We start from the raw sequence: 8,653 nt of genomic DNA on the forward strand, positions 1-8,653 counted from the left end.
CCCTATAAAGCGCCATTTTGAATACAGAAATCGAAAAACAAAAACCGATGTGCACAACTTCAATCCTTCTGTTATCTAAAACCAGTAAAATTTCTGCTCCAGCTTTTGTGGTCTCTGAGCCTTTATCCGGAAACGAAAGCCTATAAATTTTCGTTTAAAGGGAAATAACTCAAAACCGGAAGTGACTTTTTGAAATTTTAGTCAGTATTCTGGTAGAGTTTACAAACGTCTATAACCTCTGAAAATTTGAGCGAAATCCGTTGAGAAATGAGTGAGATATGAAGCCTCAAAGTTGCGGTCTAGGAAGTAGAAGAAAAAAAAAAGAATAACTAGAGCAAAGCTCGTTGCAAAGCAACGAGTGGGTCTTCCTTCCTAGCGATAAGCAAAAGATTAAATGTTTCTGTCTAGATTGTCAACTTTGCTAACATTCTCATTTTTCGAGTTTTGTCTCAGAAACCCTTACTTGAATTCTTTAATTTGGTGTGAGCATGAGGTCTAAAGGGTACTCTCTCTAACAGCATTCTTGAAATCGTATCCACAACAGTTTAACTTCCAATATTATGACTTTTGATATCGGATATATCATGTTTGTGAAACGTGTCATACTACAGAAACATAAGTGTTTTGCTACATTACCATCTTAAAAATGGCTTTAAAATCATTTAATATACAATATAACTAGGTAAATAAAATAAACAAATTATATAATAATTCAAAAAATCCAAATGTATTTACAATAATGATGAACAATCTTCATTAGTTGCAATCAGTAAGTAGAACAATACTTTTATAATAAACGCACAGAAATGTGTTGTGTATGTTTCGAATTTGCAGCTTTCCACTAGCAACTGGTGGTACCTCAATAGGAGTGTAAAATTCTCTGAAAGGTATATTGTAAACATATTACATATGGCTGTGTATTCTTTTTTAGCGGCTTTGGCGGAATGCAGCAATCACTAAATCAAGTACAAAGCTAAAAGTCTTGTACATAAACATAAATAAGAATATCTACGCTAACTTATTCAAAAGTCAATTTCCACCAAATATTGTACAAGCTAAATATTATACATTTACAGCATTAAAGAAACAAATCTCTTTGAAGGTATTGCCCTGCATAAGAACAATTTGAATCCCCTACACTAAGGATGCTCTGTGCCAAGTTTCACTTTGGTTCTGGAAAATGATATTGTGAAATTTTAGACAATGATGATAATGGATAAAATTATGTTTTTAAAAAATTTACTGGTTCCTTTAGCTCAGATGGGCTAATAAATATGCAACAGGCACAGTTTTGCAGTTGACATTGAAATGCGACTGGACATCTCTTCAATCTTGTTTTAGAAAACTACATGTACATGCCCTATGTACTGAATTCCTTGGAATCATACACATGTTTATGCCTTTAATTAGTTGTATGTGCCAAAATAACAATTTTTTTTACATTATACTGTAAAAAATACACATACATGTATTACAAGATCTTCTAATCCTGCTGAAGACAGAGGATCTATCTTAATCATTAGAATAAGTAAGTCTAAACTTTGAAAGGGAAGACCTTAATAAAGAGGTCAACATGCTACACAAACAAAATATTATTATATTTAAAAATAACATTTATTCCAATGTAATTACTGGTACATGTATTTCTGTTACAAAAACTATTTCACTTGAAAAACTGAGAGCAATTGATATGTTCATATTTGTGGATTTATGTTGTCAAATCAAAATTTAAAAATGATACACAGTGTGTTTAAAAATTGTCTTCACAAACCAAAACTTGACTTATTTTCACTATGCTGTTTATTCCATGTCACATCCAAACAGATGATCTTCTGGCAAATCATGGTCATGCTTGGTATCAAAATTCAGTCTTCAGATGAGTCACACCTATCCAAAAGAAATTGAAATTTTTTAATCTATAATTCTTTTACTAATAAAAAGTGCAATTCATGAGATTATAAATTAGATTATCAAATTGAGAGATAAGATATTGTCACATTTTCTGTGTATAATTTGTAAATTTTAATGTACTCTTTCATCAATTAAAAGAAGTTTACACCAATTAAGGCAGTCATTTATGCTATTCCCTAATAAGACAACATACAAGTGCAAAGTAATCATGCACTAGTGGGTTTAGGATAATGTGCTAGAGTATTTATGACAACATACTAGCACGATGTGACAATGTGCTAGCATGTACGTCAGTGATAATATGCCAGCACACTGAATCCAACATGCAGTGAAGCTAACACTCAACAGATTGTTTAAAGTTGTGTTTGCATGATATTTTGTTTTGTGTTAACACAGCAGCGTGTTGTTTAAAGCTGCATTGGAGTGGCAGTCTGTTGAAATTAACATGCTAACACACTGCAACTTCACATCATTGGAACACCATAATTTTAAAACTGACAAACCAATATCTTATGATTACTAACTAGGTAATTGCAACTGTAAATGCTGATTTCATGGTGACAATAATACCGGTAATTCACTGTATATCTGAGAACTGATCAATTATAATAAGGCGTGTCCAGATAGGGCCACTTGCTAAAGCTCAATAGCACTTTCATAAAAGCGTGCCATCTTACCGACACAAAAGACGCCATTAGGCTATCACACAGCTCGCCATCACAACACTGAAAAACACTTTCGCACTAACACAAGTTCGCACCACACGCTGTCACACTAACACACAACACACTGTCACGCTAATACAATTTCACACAACAAAATATCAGGCTAACACGAGTTCACACAACACACTATCATGCTAACACGAATTCACAAACACGCTGTCTCGCTAACACAAGTTCACACAACACGCTGTCTCGCTAACACAAGTTTTACACAACACGCAGTCTCGCTAATACGAGTTCATACAACACACTGTCTAGCTAACAAAAGTACACGCAACACACTGTCACGCTTAGATATTCACACAACACACTGTAACGCTAACATGAGTTTACACAACACGCAGTCTCACTAACACGCGTTTACACAATACACTGTCATGCTAACACGAGTTTACACAATACACTGTCACGCTAACACAAATTCACAAAACAGACTGTCTCACTATTCACTAACACAAGTTCGCACCAAATGCTGTTGCGATAACACACTGTCATCCTAATACCATTTCACACAACACACTGTCATTCTAATACCATTTCACACAACACACTGTCAGGCTAACACGAGTTCACACAACACACTGTCACATGCTAACACGAATTCTCAAAACAGGCTGTCTCACTATTCACTAACACAAGTTCGCACCAAACGCTGTTGCGATAACACACTGTCATCCTAATACCATTTCACACAACACACTGTCATCCTAATACCATTTCACACAACACACTGTCAGGCTAACACGAGTTCACACAACACACTGTCACGCTAACACAAATTCAAAAAACATGCAATATCGCTAACACGAGTTCACATAACACGCAGTCTGGCTAACACGAGTTCACACAATATCCAATCTTGCTAACACGAGTTCACACAACACACTATCTCTCTAACACCAGTTCACACGACAAATTTTCAGGATAACAAGTTCACACAACACACTGTCACGCTAACACGAATTCACACAACATGCTGTCTCGTTAATAAGAATACACACAACACGCTGTCTCGCTAACATGAGTTTACACAACACGCAGTCTCGCTAACACGAGTTTACACAACACGCAGTCTCACTAACACCAGTTTACACAACACGAAGTCTCGCTAATACGAGTTCAATCAACACTCTGTCTAGCTAACACGAGTTTACACAACACACTGTCACACTTACACTTTATACACGATTTTACACAACACGCTGTCCCGCTAACACGAGTTTACGCAACACATTGTCAAGCTAACAAGAATTCACACAACCCACTGTCAGGCTAACACAATTAAGTTCACAAAACACAGTGCCTTGCTAACACAAATTCATACAACACACTGTCTCGCTAACACAAGTTCACACAACACACTCACATTGCTGAGTTTAAAGTAAAGGTCTACCCTAATTTGAAGAGGTTTAAAACTAACATATCTCTATATTAGTAAAAAGTCTCAAATTTAAGACAAAAACATTTATGCAGTAATGTTCCTTAACATGCATCTGGCATATAAAATGAATGAGACCTTAAAAACCTCACAGTACATGTTTACTTAGCTAATTAAAGGTCTAAATTGATGCTATTCAACAATATATATCAACATCTCTAAGTATGTGAATGAGTGAAATTCTCAAATAAATATTATAAATCAAAGTATCAATAAGAAGCTGAACCTTACGTTGCAGGTTCCAATCCCATTGCTAAATGCTTTAGACAGGTTACTCCTATGAGACTGCATAAACCAAGATTCTGTGTCACGGTAGGTGTTAGCATAAAATGGATCTCATACTTCTTAAAGGCAATAAGTGCTGAGTACAAGTCTATATTTGCAGCTAATACCATCCCAAGTGGTGGCACCATGAAATGACTGAAAAATGTATGATTAAGGCAAATAAACAAACATTAAACCATTACAGCAGTCTTATCAAACAAAAATGCAAACTTTCTATTATTTCAATTTTTTTAAACAAATTTCTTTTGCAATTTAACTGAGCAATATTTGTTCTTTTTTTGTCAGTAAAGTATGATATTAAATAATTAAGACTTTTTGAGAACATCTATTTATAGCGAGTCCAGACAGCAGCACAAATCCCTGCCCATAATGCGAGCTCTTATGATAACACCTTGGCAAAAGAAGATTGTGACTTGCACATTGCTCCACACAATTTTTCCGCAGTATACTTTGGACACACAGTGCTTAGCTTCTTTAACATGTTTAAGCTACATTCAAAATTCATTTCTATTTAATTTGAATTAGATATCCTTACTCATGTTCACATGGAGCTAATGGGAAGTAATTTAACGAGCAGTGAATTCATTCGAATTAAACATTTGAATAAACTCTCAGTGTGAACATTGAGCATGGATGCACCAAATGTCAAATGCGGCTTGACAAGCACAATCTAAATTAAAACTAAATAAGTATCTGCCCTCACCCTTACAGTCACACTGTCAATATATAATTAGTTGAATATATTCTGTAACATTAAGTGCAGTTTGAATTATAGAGTATGATCACTATGATAGATAGTAGGACTGTTGAAATTACATCCTCAAATTTAATAAAAATAAAATATAAAGCTGTGGGGATTTACAAGGCAAACAGAGAGCGTCTGAACTGTAAAACAGATAATATATCGGTGTGTCTGTGTATTTCTAATAACATCAATGTACGTCACTGTCATGTAATCAGTAGTGTAAATTTTAAGTAATAAAAATATTCTAACCTTCATTCCAATGGTCCAAGCCAATCATACATTAAAATGTCGCCGTCAGCTCTTTCATCACTCGATACAATTATCACTGGGGAATCCGAAGCAGAGTCAAGAGTGTTCATCCTTGTTAATGTGACAGTCAGAATTTCCTCGTAAACAATTCACACAAGATTCTTAGAATATATGAATCGGGATAATTCTGCTTAGAATAATGTTCCAGAGAAGTGACAAAGTACTTCGTAGCTCCAGATTAAATGAGTGTGCATGTCTACAAGCGGATTCTTTGTGAGAAAATGTTCAACTTCACAAATCATTCTATTTTCAGTTTGTAAACCATGACAAACATGTGTCCGACGTCGACTCGAAGGGGCACACTAAAAACGGGATATACTAGAGACCTGATATTTACCTGACGTTTTAATTTTTAATTAAATGGTAATATTGAGTATTTTAAATTACTTATGTACAGACTTTATGACTTCGAGGCATATGCTATACAAAAATTCAATTGTTTGGAACATTTACAGACAAATTTGAATCAGGTCAAATAAGTGTTTAGTACATCGCGTCTTTAGTACCTTCCTATTTCCCACAATGCCGCGCGTTGTTTACAAACAAGCGCGAAAAAATCCTCTAAACTAGGTACTATTTATTGTTGTGTACATCATCACATTTTAAAATTATTTGAATGAAAAGAAAACAAAGAAACACCGAATCACAACTATATCTTTTAGATGCATCAACTAAAAATGTGCACATGTATGCAGTAAAGGCTTGGCTGGCTATAGTAGACAACTTGTTCCTGAAAGGTTTCTCACATACATGTACTTGTTTTATATAAAAAACAATTAAATATAGCTGGAAGTTTATTTCTTTTTATATCAAATGACAAGATTTTATAAGTTCGAAATTATTTCAGTCAAACTTTTTCATAATATACCAATATTTTTAGCTATCAGAAAAAACGTGTATGAGCTATTAACCCCTAATTATAGGGGCCAGCCCCTTTTCATTAATCTAATATGAAAGCTCTCGTAATTACACACAACTTTTGTTATATATTTCTTACCAAATTATTCTCGGTTCAAAAGTTATTACACAAAAAGTAGCAAAAATTCAAGAAAAAAAATTACTAAAATTTGCCGTTTTATAGCTTCCAAACTTTAGAAAATCAGCTTATAATTTTATCGTTCTGCACATCTACAATGTATTGGCTACAAGTTCTCCAACTTTCGTGTAAATATCCTACGTCGTTCTTGAGATTTTTAGTGGAAACGAGACATCAAAATTATCAATTAAAGGGCAATAACTCACAATTAAAGGCATGCATCAAAAAATTGAAAACAGGTGTAAATAGGTTTAATTACAAGGTATCTAACCTGAAAGTTTCATAAAAATCAGTCCAAAGGTCTTTGAGAAATCGCCTGTCAAAAATCGAGCGGGAAAAAAAAAATAAAATAATAATAAGAAACAGTAGAATAACAAGGGTCTTCCGAAGGAAGCGGAAGACCCTAATAATCTTTACCATCAGAATCAGTAGAAGGTCTTCCGTTGGAGACGGAAGACCTTAACAAGAGAAGCATGTCGATATATAATTTAACATTAATGTGTTTTGATTACTATTGCCAATACTCCTCAGAAGACCAATATTGATACACAGTGTAAGAATTATATGACTTTTATCCACATCAGAACTTTATTTGAATTTAGAAAAAAAATTGTAGTAGTCATTTAACTTATGGACAAAAGGACAGGCAAACTAATATGTATTTTTTATAATACATAATTAAACTCTGTAAGAGATATACATAACTCCTGGTATAAAACAATTTACGATCGCTATTCACCATGCAGAGAGAGAGAGAGAGAGTGGACATACCCATCACATGTTTGTAATTTACAGCGATAATCTCCAATCAAACTGTACAATGTGCATGTGAATATTATCCAATTCATCTATGGTAGCAATGTGATCCTATCTGAAGCATGACTGTATAATAACAGCTTATGTACAATTCCATTTTTATGATTTTGAAAAGGAAAGTTGTCATTTCATTTTATTTATTCATGATTATATCAGTGATTTCCGATATTTTAATGCCCTTTTCACTGAAATTGCTTCATTCGTTAAATGTATAAGGTACATGATCACACGATAGCTTTAAACTGTCCCTTTTTGAGCCGTAAAGATAAAAAACATATTTCCTGTCATTCTAGTAATCTTCATACTATTGAGTTAACGTTGAGTTCAAAAATAAATCAGAAGGAGATTACATCAAACAAGCTTAATCTTTTTTCTACACATAATCTCCTCCTCAGACAAGACAAAATGATTTTCATTTCTGTAAAATTTATAATGAAAGCACATTCTTAAACTGTAAATTGATCTGTTAGAAAAAAACTAATATTTCAAATACATTGTTCTGTCAGAAATCAGAGATATTCCAGATTCTACAGATAACAAAATTTTGAGGGATTTTCCAAATTTTCGTTTTATGTTGCCATTACATATTACTCTCGATACTCCCTTTATTCAGATTTTATCATTAATGTCTTCTTAATTATAAGTTTATACAATTAAATTAAATAGCTTATTCATTATACATGTACTATATTTGACATTGACTGTGTGTAAGATCGAATGAAACAGAATGGGGTTCAGGGGTGGCCCCATTCATTGTCCAGTATATACTTTACAAAAAGAAAAATAAATCAAAACAGTACTGAATTTCAATTGTTCCCTTTCAATTTTTGTGAAATACTGTACATTACCAAACAAAGGTTTTTAACCTTTTGTCCCCTTGCTTGCAGACAATTCTTTTAGGTTATACCCCCAAACTGAAATTGCTTCTCTCTCTCTCTCTCGGTCTCTCTCTCTCTCTCTCTCTCTCTCTCTCTCTTTTATACCGAATTGTATTTATGGATACACGGCAAAGGGTATACTCTGGTGTGAGCGGGGGCGGGGATGCTCACTACTCCATGTATGACACCTGTATTCCGCGTCTGCTTTCAAAAATCAGTGTCTGCTCTCCTAATAATCTATATTTTTAGTGAAATTTGAGCATGATTACAGTTATATACCTTCACATTTTATCCATATGGATCTGATAATGATAAAACCTTCTTCGGGTAAACATACTTTATATATAATTTTACTTATTTAATTATTATAAAATATAGCTTTATGATGAGGTTAATCCGTGGATAATAGACTTACAAGAAGCATAGTGACCAAACAGGAAGTGAGAGGTCGATATGCTTTCTCAATGGTCTACATATCGAGGGATTGTTCCAAATCATAATGATAAATCA

General features: G+C 33.8%; 1 long non-coding RNA gene across 1 annotated transcript; it reads right to left on the reverse strand.

The window, feature by feature from the left end:
• Positions 1-1,599: 1,599 nt before the first annotated feature.
• Positions 1,600-5,999, reverse strand: LOC134249503 (uncharacterized). Its single transcript, XR_009988296.1, has 3 exons — positions 5,354-5,999; positions 4,306-4,494; positions 1,600-1,887 (listed from the first exon to the last, which is right to left on the reverse strand). It is a non-coding gene; the product is annotated as an uncharacterized LOC134249503 (long non-coding RNA).
• Between the last annotated feature and the right edge of the window lie 2,654 nt (positions 6,000-8,653).

The sequence above is a fragment of the Saccostrea cucullata genome, unplaced genomic scaffold, assembly GCF_032062105.1.
Source record: "Saccostrea cucullata isolate Sc308-1 unplaced genomic scaffold, CSIRO_AGI_Scuc_v1 ctg1014, whole genome shotgun sequence".
Taxonomy (NCBI): Eukaryota; Metazoa; Mollusca; class Bivalvia; order Ostreida; family Ostreidae; genus Saccostrea; species Saccostrea cuccullata.